Raw genomic sequence first — 14,188 nt, 5'->3', positions numbered from 1 at the left:
ATATTTTTCTTAAAGGGGTCTCTCAATATTGTATAAGCTCTACTGCACAGTGCAAAGGCTAGATCCACCCCTGTAAAAGGTGCACTTGGGCTCTCCATGTGCCTCAGTTTCCTCATCTGTGGAAGTGGGGAGAGTGTTATTTACTGATGAAGTGAATTAGAAAGTGTAGAATGCTTTAAAGGTGCCTGGCACATAGTAAATACCCAATTAATTGTTGGCTTCTTAAGTAAATCTCCAGCTAGTAAATATGCTAAGTATTATACATATGCTACAAACCTTCTATTCATCTTATTATTTAATTACATTTAATCTTCACAACCGCTCATCCCATTTTACAGGTGAGAAAACAGAGGCTCAGAGAGGTGAGGTCACAAAGCTTAGAAGCCAAATAGGTCTGATTCCAGAGCCACGCCCCTAACTACTGCCCCCCTACTTCCTTGTTTATGAGGGGTCCCTGCCCCTGGTCGGTGAGCCTGGATGACTCAGGTCACACCTCAGGCAGGCACTGTCTGCCAGGCCCTGGTCACCCGAAGGTGGCCCATGAGGCCCCTGAGGGCTGGAGGTCCCCCAAGTCTAGCTGGGCCTGAGCCCTGCCACACCTAGTAAGCGCTCTCTTCCCTCCTGCTCCCTAGAGCTTTCTCTTGAGCCCCCATCACCAGAGGCCTTGGCCCAGGTGGGGCGGGGGCCAACGGGTGACAATGACCGATTTAGAAAGTAAAGTTGCTTCTCAAACAAATAAGAAAGAAGAGGAAAGAAAGAAATGGCCTGCCCGCTTCCTGCCCTACTCTCTCTCCCAGCACCTGGGGCCCAGCTGTGAGGTTTTCACTGCTTGTTTGTTCATCCTGCCTCGAGGAGCCTCTTACAGCCCCAGCCCCCTCCTGATGGGCAGCGGGATGATTGTGGAGCCAGTGGAAATAAGTACCCTCCGTGATTGTTGTATTGTTATTGTCTCCAGTATTGTTTTGGACAACAATACCAATAATCATAACAATCTGGGTTTCCTGCAGTTGGGAGAGGGGGAGTGACCAACTTCAATTTGGGAGTGGCTATCCTGGCTCTGCAATTTCTGAGGCGTGAAGGCCTGGCCGGGTCATCATTGCTCCTCTCTGGGCCTCAGTTTCCTTGTCTGTGAAATGGGGATGGGGTGCTGGTGAGGGCTGGTTGAGGAGAGCACAAGGAGGTAAAGCGCTGTGCAGGGCCCAGTGGCTGCTACTCGGTCGGTTGCTGTGAAGGCCAGGATCATGCAGGAATGCGATTTTAAACGCTTTATGGATAATAACTCATCCTTACCACAACTACACAAAGTAGATGCTATAGCCATCCTTATTTTACAAATAAGAAAACGAAGACACAGAAGAGTGACGTGCCCAAGGTCAGCATGCCTGGGAGGTGCAGGACCCGGGTGAACTCAGCCTGTCTGGGTCCAGAATCGGTGCTCTTAGTTACACACGCTGCCCTAGGACCAGGTCTGGCTGTGTAGGGTCTGATTTGCTGTGTGACTGTGGACAAGTCATTTGCCTTCTCAGCTCGCAGAGTGAACAGCCCAGAATACCTGCCTATAGATGTTATATAAGCCTAAGGGCGAGTCGTGGTTAGACTTAGTGACAGTATAGAGAAAGACAGTGAATGAATATACAAGGAGCTCAGGAAGCCGTGGTTGTCATTGCCATAATTATTATTAGTTTTAGAGTCACAGGCGACTGCCAGCCTAGAGGATGCTGAGGGCCCTGCCCAGCTCAGAAAACCTAACTCGTGTGGTTGCAGCTGGGGAGTGACTCTAGGAGGCACCTGGTGAGAGGTGACTCCACCCGTTGGGGCTAAAAAAATCCCAGAGGCTGCCACCATGCAATCTGCCTGTTACCTGCCCCATTTAATGGCAAACTCTCCAACTCTGCTTGCCTGCCCCATCCCTGAACCCCATGAGCTGTGTGGCTCTGGAGAAATCATTGACCTCTCTGAGACAGGAAAAGAATACAACCTTACAGAATTTTGTTGGATTAGAGATAATGTAGAGAAAGTGCTTAGCATTGTACCTGGCATGCAGCCTCAAAAAGATGAGGGGAACCTGAGTTTTGGGGCCAACCTGTGTCCTAGACCTGGCTATACCATTCCCTGTTGGGCAAGTTACTTAGATTCTCTGAGCCTGGAAAAGAGATTAGCATGGCACCCAACACACGGTAGTTATTTAACTAATATTTGTGGTTGGCTGTGACCATCCTTACTTTGTAAGGATGCCCGGAGGCCCTCAAAGATTCTCGGGGGGCAAGTTCTTTCTAGCATTGATTTCTCTGTTTGTCCCTCCAGAATGCCTCTCTGCCCTTCTGCATCCTGCTCTATGCCTTGGTTGGCGAGCTTTGTGATATCAAAGACCTCTTTTGCCCTCTGGCTCCTGGTTAGGTGGGGCAGGAGGGCAGAGGGCAGGTAGAGAATGGGGTCCCATACTTGTTTCCCCAGCCCCTACTTGCAGGGTTACCTGCAGCGAGTTGGCTGTTTCCTTCACCCACAGGCTGCAGCTCCTGTAGGTCGCCCTGTGCCTACATCTTGGGCCCTGGATCCAGGCAGCCTCTTCCTCCCCACCCTCAGGCCTTGCGTGGTAACAGCTCCCCACTGTTGCCAGCCCTGGGACACTGCACCATCCCTCCAGTTTCCCTAAATCTGGCCCATGCCTTTGTTAATCACCCCTTGATGAAATTCTCTTCAAGTCACTCAGTTTGCATGAACCATCTGTTTCCTGCCAGGGCCCTGATCACGTTGTATTCTGGTATATTCATCTAGGACTCCAGGTATAGTAGAACAATAAAAATTCACACTGCTTTCACATACATAGATTTATCTATTTGATTCACTCTTGCTGAGAATTTTCTGTGTGCCAGGCTCTGTGCAGGGACAGAGCTGGTCGGAGAGACAGACACCTAAACAGATAACCATACCGTCTGCTCAAAACCATAACAGAGGTGTGTGCAGAACCTTCGGCGTGGCGGAAGAGAAAGCATCAAACTCCGGGGCAGGCTGGGAAGGCTGCACAGCAGAGGACTTTGGATCGGCATCTTTTCAAAAATTTTAATAACATTTTATTTAACCAATATTCCATACTATTATCAACATGTAATATCGATTCAAATTGATACTGAAGTTCGTGGCTCTTCTACATACTTTTCTAAGTCTTCAAATCCTGGTGTGTGTTTTACTCTTATGGCCATCCCCGTTCGGCCTGGCCACACGTTTGCTCAGGAGTCACTGGTCGAAGAAGCATCTTATTTGAGCCTCACAACAGGTCTGGGAGGTAAATGGTGCTGTTTCTCCCATTTTACAGATGAGGAAGCAGAGACTCAGAGGGGTTAATTCACTCCTCCAAGGTCACGATTACTCCCTGGTGGGGCAGAATTTGAACCTGCATCTGTGTAGCTCCAAAGCCTGTCTCTTCCTGCTGCTCTGCTCTGTCTCGGGGCCAGCCCTTCCTCCCCACAGCGAAGCAGCCGAACAGGGCTGAAAAGTGAAAAATTTAACTGAGGTCCTCCGATCCCCAATACCGTAATGTTTCTACCTCAGCTGATTCTAGGGGACAGATTAGGGGAGGGCGACAACCCTCCAAAATGGGTTCTGACCACGGCAGAGATGGTGTGGGGGGCGGCAGAAGGGAACTGGGGATGGCTGGTAAGTTGTTAAATTCCCTTCGGGGAGCGGAGGGGTTGTAATGGGTGAAGGGTCAGTCTGCACTGGATGGGGAAGGTAAAGGTGGCAGCTAGCTTAGGCACGCCGAGAAGTCATCTTGACATCTTTGCCAAGGCCACAGTCAGCAATTCCTTCCCAGCCCCGATACTGGATTATCCAGAAACGCCCACCACCCGAGCTAGTGGAGTTCATAGAGGTCACAGTGAATTAGTCACCATCATTTCACACTGAAGCTTGGGAAATTAAAACATGCAATGGTAAGGGTAAGGCATTCTGATGGGCAGCCTACCCCCAGCTCTCCAGTGGAGAGAGCCCCTGTGGGAGGATTCTCAGACCCACGCCCACGCTTTGGAGGAGAACCAGAGCCGCAGAATAAGGGAAGCAAGGGGAGTGCTCCGGCAAGCCCAGGGCGTGTGCTTGGTGACTCCAGAAATGTTGTGTGATGCTGAAAATAATGGCTCAGTAGCCGAGTATTCCCGACCTATTTACTATTCATCAGTTATCTGTCCACGCATAGCAATCAACCCTCCAACCGTCCCCTCACGCCCCTGTACGCCCATCCACGCATCCACCTCTCAACTCCTTCAGTCCTTCATCCAGCCATTGATTCGTTTTCTCCCCATCCTGTCATCTACCCATCTATCACTATCGACTCTGTACCTAATCCTCTGCTCGGTGTGCACAGATAAGTAAGACTCAAATCTTCCTCCAAACCCGGGGAGGCAGAGGGAGGTAAGTGTGGCGATGGAGGGTTCCCGGGTGTGCGGTGGGAGCTCCAAGGAAGCCATGCCCAGCTAGAGAGCCGGGGAAGGCTGCCTGAGGAAGAGACACCTGAGCTGTTCTTGAAAGAGGAACAGGGGCCTGTGAAGCCAGAAGGAGGAAGCCGGCTGGTGAGACAGGCAGTGATGCGGCCTGGCCAGCGACACACAAGAACGTGCAACAGAAGCTGGAGGGAGGAAATGCAGCAGGACTGGCCGTAAGCCAAGATTTCACCCCAGCTTCTCGGGAGCAGCTTAAAAATGGTGACCACTCAGAAGTCCGCACCAGCCGGGCCTGGCCTGGCCTGGCCCCGCCTTCTCTTAGCACAGCGCGGGGTCCAAGATGTCAGCTCTGGAAGATCTCGAATGCATTCGATTAGTCCTCTTTTTATAAGTCAGAGAAACTGAGGCCTAGAGAGGAGAAAGGACATGCCAAAGGCACATATAGAGTTAGGGGCGTCTCTAACTCCAATGCATTCTAGTAGTCTTTCCACTAGAGTCTAGGCCCCAACTCCCCTCGCCCCCATTCCACAATAGTGGAGTTTAAACTCTGGCAGCCCCTCAGAGCCTGGCACAGCGCTGGGCCTGGAGAAGGGGACCTTCTTTATTGCCACTGGGCTCCTGCCTTGTCTACACACATAATCAGATTGGTAGAGCTCATTCATGCTCTCTCCACTGTCCCATTTAATTCCCAGAGCAATCCCAGCGGACTGGAATTACTGCTGCTTTTTACAGACAGGGGAAAGGAGGCTCAGAGAGGGGAAGGGGCTCGCCCAGAGTCACACAGCTCAAATCCGGAGCCAGCATCCTGACCCCCACCTGTACTGGATCTGAGACACCTGGCGACACCTCATGTAGCTTGAAATATTCTGGCCCCCCACAGACCCCGTGCCATTGAAGTTAGGGGCTGTGGACAGGTAGGTCCCACAGGGACAGGAACCAAACTGGGGTGGGGAGCTGGGAGGTGAGTAAAGACCCTGGAAAGAAAACCTTGGAGATTGTTTTCACCTGTAACCTGCTCTGCCCCACCCAGCAATGGAAAATGTGTGTCAGAGGAAGCCACTGGCAGGAGATGGGCTAGGTGTGCGTGGGTGACAGCATGTGGAGGGGCACCATGGGGGGGCAGGATGTGCTGGGGTTGGGGGTCAAGGTCAGAGGTGCTGGAGCAGGGTTCAGGTTCTGCCTGTTTCTCTCTGGTTCTCACTTTCTTTTTCATGCTTTCATAACTAACGGTAAGACTTTCACTTCCAGGAGGATGGGCAGGCTGTCCTACGAAAGCTGTCCTCAAGCTCTGCCTCCCAGATCTCCTCGGCCACTGCCTATTCTCTGCTCAATAGTTCATCTGACGAGCCTTGTGTGCTCAGACACAGGGATGCGGGATGGCCTCTTTCCTACCCAGAGAAGTACACAATAAGAAGAGACAGAAACATGACGAGACAGCTACAGACCTGGGTGACGCAGTGGGCAGGAGGCCAAGGTGGCAGGTCAGGGAGGCTTTCTGGAGGACAGCACACCAAGCATGAGGGAAGGGTAACGACCGCTGTGCCACGTGGTTACCACGAGCCAGGCTAAGCTTCCAAGGCTTTCATACCTTTCCATCCTCAAACAACCCTGTGAGATAGATGGGAACGGCCAGTATCCCCATTTTACAGGTGAGGAAACTGAAGCCTCGCAGCAAGAACTTGCCCCGAGGTCTCACTGCTACATGCTAGGAAATGGGAGAGCCAGGACTCAAAACCAGCCAGCCGGCCAGCCCTTACCTGCTCCACCGAGGAAAGGGAAGAAGGAACAGGTGTTGGTGGCAGGATGTGAAATGAGCAACCAGAGGAAAGGCCCAAAGAGGAGCTGGAGTGTTGGCGCCGAGAGGGGAGGGCACGGTGCTGAGTGGCGAGGCTGGGAGCAGCTGGGGCCCAGGCAAGAAGTCCTGCAGAGCATTGCTTTGGGCACTGAGGGGCTACGAACCAATGGTGAGCAAGAGTGACATGGACACGTTTGTCCTAGAACGGTACCCTCCTTTCTGAGGTGGTGATCAGTGGGGACCTAAATGGACAAAAGTTAAATGTGATTTATTTCAATGTTTGATTAGTTTCCTGGGACTACCGTAACCACAAACAGGGCGGCTTAAGACAGGAAGTTTATTCTCGCACCGTCCTGGAGGTTAGAGGATTGAAATCAAGGGGCTGTCAGAGCCATGTTGTCTGAGACTCTGGGTAGAAACCTTTCTTGCTTCTTCCTGGCTTTCGGTGATGGCCGTCAGTCCTTGGACTTCAGCTGCATCACTCTTGGCTCGGCCCCTGTCATCGCCTGGCGTTGTCCCTGTGGGTCTCTCTCCTCTTATGAGGACACCAGTCATGTTGGATTGAGGGCCCACCCTACTCCAGGGTGACCTCATCTTAACTAATTATATCTGCAACAACCTTATTCCCAAATAAGGTCACAGTCTGAATACTGGGGGTTAGGATTTCAACACATCTTTTTTTGGGGACACAAACCCACAGCAGACATCATTAGAGTGCTTGTCATATAGATAAATCTGGAATCTGAAAAAATCCTATGCAGATCGCATGTCCCAGTTGGAGAGTCAGAAAATATGGCCTCGGGATTTCTGTCTCCCACACTAACATACTTTGCCCTAGTGAGTGCAAAATAAATGTTTGAGAAATACTTGACTTGTGGTCCCCTAAGGCCCTCAGGTCTTTCCTTAACAAGTTAAAGAAATGGAATAAAAGTCCCCAGAGAACAAAGTCAAGCTGCCCTCTGTCCTGGATTCCTGGCAGGCAGCTGCTCCACTGACCTGGGTACCTCCCTCCCCTCCTGCCTGGGCACCAGCCAGGGGCATAGCCAGTCATGAGAAAGATAGAGAGGAGAGGCCTCAGCTCCCTTCCTCCCTGGACTGAGCAGAATCCGCCGTTCTCAATCCTCCCTTGCTTCTCTATCCAAACAGGCTCAGACTGCTCCATCCAGACAAATGTCCATGCTCTGCCCCCGACTCCCTGACCTCGTTCAAGCCTTTGTCTTTACCCCCCTGGGACTATTGCTCCAGTCGCTAAACTGATTTTTCCCTGCTACCAGTGGCCAATTGGGTCACTGTAAACATGCATCCGATGACTTCTCTTTCTGCCATAAAACCTTCAATAGCTCCCTATCGCTCTCAGTAAAAGGTCCAGATTCCTTAGCCTACCATTTCGAGCCGTGTATAAATTGCTCCCCAGGCAGCTATGCAGACTTGTTTTTCCCTATTTCTCATATGTGTTCTATCCTACAGGCAGTGGGGGCTCCAGAATTTCCATTTAAAAAAGACTGGGAAGGTGTATTCTGGTTGGAAGGGGGCACAGCGGGGCAGTTGTCTTGAAGTTGTCTCTCTAAGCAGGAACACCTGACTTGGCTTTGCTTTTCTCTTTTCTGCATCTGCTCCTCGGCATATGCTGTTCCCTCTACATGGAACGCTCTCTCCACGTCTCCGTTTTTCGACATCTGACTCAAACAACACTTCTTCCTGATCATGTACCCAAAAAGACCTCTCCCTCCTCCAAATACAGAATATTTTGCTCGAACTTCCTAAAGAAGCTTACGCCAGTCCACCTGGCGTTGATTAGGGGATGCGTCTTCTTCCCCAGCCGCATCAGAATGGCAAGAAGAGCAGGTGAGGAAAGTGCCGGTTGGAGACCTAGCTGCTAATACACCTTGCCAGTGTCTTGCTGTGTGACCTTGGGCAAGCCAAGTTCCTTCTCAGGGTCTCAGTTTCCTCTCTGTAGAGTAGTACGTGAGGAAAGGCATCTAAGCGGGGTGAAAGCATGACCCAAGTTTTTCCCTTCGCCCCAGGTCTGGCCAGACTTTGGTCCTGTGAACTAGAACTTCTGGGGCCCTTTATTTTTGCATCAATTTGCATGTATTTGCATAGGTGCTATAAGAGGCACTTGACTGCATTTCATTCATAGAAAGAAATGAGACTGTCATCTAATCGATGTCCAGGGATGTTACCATGGTTCCATTTAAATCTTAGCAGTCAGAGAGGCCTTTAGTAATCAACACTCTAACCCCCTCTTTTTAGAGATGAGTAACTGAGGCTCAGAGAGGGAAAGTGATGAGACGGCCCAGGGTCACACGGCCAGTGAGAAGTATCAGGCTTCCTCCCAAGCTTCCCACTGTCTGCCAGGGGATTGCGCTAGGCACCCGCTTCTCTCTCTGTGCAGGGTGGAAGAAGGTGTAAGGGCAGGGGGGCGGCTTAGTTTTCTCACGAGGCCCTTTCTTGCACCCCAGAATAACAAAGCCTGCTGGCTTGCCAGCCTCCGCAACCACTACAGGAAACCAAATAGTAGTAGAAAGGCAGATGGGAGTGGAAAATCCTCTCAGAGATGTTAGATCGTTGCTTTCACCTGTTCTAAAAATAACCCGGTTTATTAGAGATTGATAGATGACAAGGTAACCCACACGCTGTTCCACCGAGGCTGGGGAGAGAAGAGAGGGTGATTCTATTTGAACAAAACGGGAGTTGGGAGATGCCGCAGGGAATTCACGAGTTGGCCGGACCCCTCAGTCTTAGTATTTGGCCAATGGGAACGGAGAGAGTGAGACAGACCTGGGTGCTGCCTTGAAGAGATTTTAGTCTAAGGGGGGTTGGGGAGTTGGAGACAGATAACAAAAGTTGACAAAACCATTACAAACCGGGATAAGTGCTGTGAGGGAACTGAGCCGTGCTGAGTGCAGAGACAAAGACTAACCAGGAAGACCAGGCTGAGCAGGGAGGCCTTAGAGGGAGGGACATTGAAGCCGAGACCTGGAGAGTGAGAAGGAGCCAGCCCAGCAATAGAGGGCAGGGCATCTCCAGAAGGTGGGAATAAAGGAGCTTCGTGGTTCGAGAAAGGCCAGTGCAGGAGGAAAGAGGGAGGAGCTGTAGAATTGCAGGAGGAGGCTGGAAGGGCAGGGGCAGGGCCTGTGCTGGCTCTGAGGACCTGCCTAGCCTTATGGATTTGATTCCAGGTCAATGGGAAGATATGGAAGCAAGGCCTTGAGTAAGAGGCTTGTTTGCCTTTTAGGAAGCTTGCTCTTGCCAGTTGTGTGGGATAATGATGGGGCTTATAATGAGGTCAAGGCACAAGAAGACCAGTTAGGCAGAGAACATAGTATCCAGGTATGAGGGCCAGTGGCCTGGACTAAGACTGGAAGGGGAAAACGGAGAGGACTGGATGGATTCAAACTATGTTTTGGAAATTAACTTCATAGGAACTGTAGATGGACTGGATCGAGGGTGAGGTGGAGGGTGGAGAGGAAGGCCCTGCTGGGGATTCGCAAGTTTCTGACCTGAGCACGTGGTACCGCTACCTGAAGTGGGGAGACCTTCAGGCAGGAGGGTCAGGTGTGGGAATTCAGTCTGAGGCCTGCCAGATTTGATAAGTCTGCAGATCACCAGAGAATCTGCTCCGAAGGCCCTAGTAGTCGCAGGCCGTCTGACCAAAGCACACGGTTGGTCCCTCCATCATTAACCAAGTCCGAACAGTGAGCTCCAGGACACCAGGGACCAGCTCTGCTTTGTTTTGTAGGTTCAGTGCCTGGGAAGGTGCCTTGCACATAGTCAGTACTCAACAAAAAATTGATAGATGAATGAAACTGGACCACTAGTTGAATACATTACCTGAGAGACAAGGTGGGTGCTTAATACATATTTAAGGACTTCTCTGATTCCTCCCCTCTCACCCCCACATCCAGGCAGTCCGCGGCTCCTGTACATTCAACTTTCGCAGTGTTTCTCAAATCAGTCTCCGACTCCACCTCTGCTACCACTGCCCTAAGGCAGACCCTTGGCATTTAACTCTATTAACTGTGACCTTTCACTGAGAACCTACTATGTGCCAGGCACCGTGGTAGGCCCTTTATGAGCTGTCTTCTCATTTAACCTTCAAAACAACACAAGGGGGCAGGGGAGCCACCCCCTTACTACCCACAGCACCACTGCACCAGCCTTCCGTGTGATCTCACTGCCTTTGGGGTCCACCCTTGCAACCCGTCCTCCACACACGCGCCAGAGTGGTCTGAGAAAAATCAGCATCTGATTCGCCCTCCTCCACTTAAAGCCCTCTTATTATCTACAGGACGGTGACCCAGCACCTTAACTTGGCTGACAGGTTCCTGAGTTCCAGCTCTGCCTCATCTCCCACGGGGCCTCATGTGACTCTTCACCTTGCACCTCCCTGGAGCACCCAGTGCCAGTTCTCAGGTCCAGGCCTTTGCTCACGCAGCCAGGATTGCCCTTCCTGCTGCTGGTTCATTCAAACTTACCTTTTAAAGCTCAGCTCTTCAGTCTTTCTTGACTCTAATACTGGCTTGCTAGGGGGCCCTTAGGCTCCCCCCAACTCATGTTGACTTCATCAGTACCTATAATAATAAGAACCTTTTTTCATATGATAGTTTCCCTTTTAACTTCCGGGAATATTCCCAGTTATCAGGTCTGGTGGTTTCTTGCTGAACCCAAACCCCAGCTAAGGGGCACGGGGGCCCTGCTGTGTCAGGGGTCATTAACCTCTCCCTCCCCCAGAGCCGGGGAGTCTGGGGACCGAGACCTACTTCCTGTCCTCTCAGCCCTTAGGGTCTGACACCTCTTCAGGGCAGGAAACTATTCCTTGTCACGGAGCTGTAGGCCTCCCAGCCCCCTCCGCTCTCCACCCCAGGCCACTCCCCTCCTTATCCTCCTCGAGGGTCCTGGTAAAAGCATCCGCTTGTCAGTGTAAATTTGCTGGGTTCAGACCAGCAGCTGGAGATGGATCGGCAGGAAGCAGTAACAATGGATGAAAGACCCTCTGTGCCCAGGTGGGTGGGGGAGGGAGAGGCAGGAAACAGAAGCCTCCTCCCAGAGAGGCCAGGAGCTGCAGGCCGGAGGCCTGGGATGCCAGAACCTGCGGGGTTTATTTGGATTCCCCAAGGATCCAAGCTGGGAGCCCTTCACAAACATCAGATGGGCTCATCTCCATGGGGTGCCAGGTCCAGGATGTGTGTGACAAGAATGTCGCTTTCATACATCACTGTTTGTCCCCAGGGCCTAGCACAGGGCTGGCTACACACTAGGGGCTTGCTTGTTGAAGGAAGCAATTAATCTGGCACTGCCAATAACTAAAGAATTACAGTTTTGTATCAATTGTGTTTTTTTAAAAAAATACAAAGCGTGGACAGTGATCCCTTCCCTCCCTCAGAGCTAGCTCCTTCTGCAGACACTGTTCCTTCTGTCTGTCATGCTCTTCCCTCTGCCGTTTGCCAGCTCAGCACCTTCTCATCCCTCTCTAGCCCAGCGCCCTGATGATTTCCTTCACAGCACTTTTTGTAATCAGAAATCCTCTAGCTTAATGTGTATTCTTATTTTTTTTTTTTTTTTTTTGTATCCTGTCTCTCTTACCAGAATGTTAACTCCAAAAGGGCTTCTGGCTCATTGTTGTATCCCCAGGGCCAGTACTTAGAAGATGCTGTGTAAATAGCTGTGAAAGGGAGAACGAAATGAACGAATGAGTCCCTGTAATAATGTCCTTCATACCAGATGCTCTGCAATCTGCTTCCGTGAAGAGAACAAAAGGGAGCCTTGCTCTCAGAGAGGATTGTAAAACCCCAGCCTGCAGTGAGTGGTTAGTTCCCAGGTCAATAATTGTGACAATTGCAAATTCTTTTAGGGTTTTGCTTCCCCGACAATTGTTGAGGTTCATCAAAATCCTGGTGTGCATGGGGTGGGGTGGGGGGAAGCCTGTACATGAGAAGGTCCACCGCCTGTCCGGTATGCTGCAGTAGACACTGGGGTGGTTCCATCAAATGGTCCATTTCTAAGATGGGAAGACTAAGGCCCAGAAGAGCCAAGGTCACACACACATCAATCCAGAGCTTTGCCAGCAGAGAGCTCAGTGGAGATGCCCTTTTGCTGAGCCCTGAGATTCTTTCATTCATTAACAAATATTTACTGAGTGCCTATTGTGCATCTGGCACTATGCTAGGAGCTGGGGATATAGCAGTAACTAAAGGCTCAGAGACTAAAAGGCCTAACCCACCTGACACGAAGCGACTTCAGTGACCTCAGTAGCAAGTCTCCACTTGGACAGGTGTGAGAGCTGGACATGGGGTAGGAAGAACTCCAAGAGTCTCAGGAGACAGAGAGGAGAGTTGATCTGGGGCTGGACAGACAGAATCTGAAATGGAGGAAAGTGCTGACCATGACTGAGAAACCAGCTTAGCTGGGGGTAGTCACCCCGCTTAAGCGCCTGCTGTTGCCAGCCGGGGTTGGATGGGAGCCCAGAAATTCCATGCCTTCAAGAGGAGTAATTTGTGCCATCTCAACAGTGTGGGACTCAGTCAACAGAGAGCACCGAAGGCCACTCATTCACTCAGGAAACTCATATTAATCGCAGGCTCCCTGCCAGAGCCTGCGCTGAGCCCTGGAGTTACCCGGGAAAGGAGACCTAGTTCCATTCCTAAAAGTCCTCAGTACTGGGTGGGGTGGGGGGTGCACTCTACAGTCCCGAGATCCTGGCCACCTCCAGGCAGCACCTCAGCAAGGAAATCTGCCGCCAGTGCCTTCCCGACTCCCCTTCCATCTGCACCAGGGTCTCAGGGACCATTAAGAGCAGCAGGAGGCCGGACAGACCTGGGTCTGGCCTCAGCTTCACCTCTAGGTCAACATGTGACTGCAAGCAAGTGGCTTAACGCCTCTGAACCTCGGTTCCCTCCTCTGTAAAATGGGGATAATAGCAGTTACCTGCTCATGTGGTGCTGGGACAATTTGATGAAATAAGCTACAAAGTCCTTGGCTTAAAAAATGCTAAGCCAAAAGCTGGCCTCTCTTTTAGAGAGGAATGGTGTGTGCTCAAACAGCCCGAGGCTCGCTGTCGCAGTGACCACCCACCCGTTCACTCTCGCAAGCTGCAGTCTTGGATGGAGTCAGTCAGGCATGCGACAGACACGTACAGAGCACTGGCTCTGGGCCAGGTTCAGAGCCCATGGGGCGGCAACAATGAATGAGACCCGGACCCACCCCAGGAGCTGCTCACCGTCAGGGGAGGAACAGGTATGGTACTATACTCACAACAAAATGTCATCGATCTTATTGGAGATAAGCTGTCTGTGGCACAGGAGACAGTTCTCTGAGGTGGCCTCGTTTATATCATACAATGGTATAAGGTTCACATTGTTATGCCCAGGTCACTGATGAGCAAACTGAGGCACAGAGCGGCAAATTCGCCTGCATGGGGTCATGTAACCGTTGTCTGTCTCCAGAACCCAAGCTCTCCTCGCAAGCACCCTCCACACAGCAAAGCCTGTTCTCCAAAGGCCTGTGCGAGTGTTGTCTCCTTCAGTCAGTGAACATTATTACATACATTCTTCCATGTGCCAAGCCAGGTCCTAGGTACATTGGGAGTGGAGATGAAGAGGATGTGGACCCCGACCCTACTTCCAGCCAGCGAAGAGGTAGATTTGGGGCATTCGGGGACTCTGTCCCCATGTTTTCTTGTTTCCACTAATGGAGGACCCTCTGGCTTTGGTCCAGCCTTCCCCCCCACCCATCAAAGTGCCCATAGGGCTGCTGGGAAATGCTGAGGAGGGAGGTTGTGACAGCTTCATGCCCCCAGGGCCACCATGTCCGCTCAGCTTGACTCTGACTCACCACCCCACACCTGGTGCTGGCCTCAGGCAGCCCCGCTGCTGGAAATAGACCGGAGGCGGAGAGAGCAGGAGCTGGGGAGGGCACGGAGGTGGCACCTGCACGGGTGGCTGCCCTTCCCATCCTCCCA

General features: G+C 51.5%; 1 long non-coding RNA gene across 3 annotated transcripts; it reads right to left on the bottom strand.

The window, feature by feature from the left end:
- Positions 1-3,048: 3,048 nt before the first annotated feature.
- LOC118610037 lies at positions 3,049-13,693 on the bottom strand. 3 transcript variants are annotated; one of them, XR_004953717.1, is made up of 5 exons: positions 13,483-13,693; positions 12,452-12,589; positions 11,815-11,893; positions 10,707-10,802; positions 3,049-4,841 (listed from the first exon to the last, which is right to left on the bottom strand). It is a non-coding gene; the product is annotated as an uncharacterized LOC118610037 (long non-coding RNA). The 3 variants fall into 3 exon arrangements; XR_004953715.1 differs by having other exon boundaries at positions 3,049-3,486; XR_004953718.1 differs by lacking the exon at positions 3,049-4,841 and adding an exon at positions 6,147-6,470.
- Positions 13,694-14,188: the final 495 nt, after the last annotated feature.

Source organism: Rousettus aegyptiacus, unplaced genomic scaffold, assembly GCF_014176215.1.
Source record: "Rousettus aegyptiacus isolate mRouAeg1 unplaced genomic scaffold, mRouAeg1.p scaffold_m13_p_1, whole genome shotgun sequence".
Lineage (NCBI taxonomy): Eukaryota > Metazoa > Chordata > Mammalia > Chiroptera > Pteropodidae > Rousettus > Rousettus aegyptiacus.
Note: the sequence above shows the minus strand (reverse complement) of the source record. Positions and strands in the feature narration are given on the sequence as shown.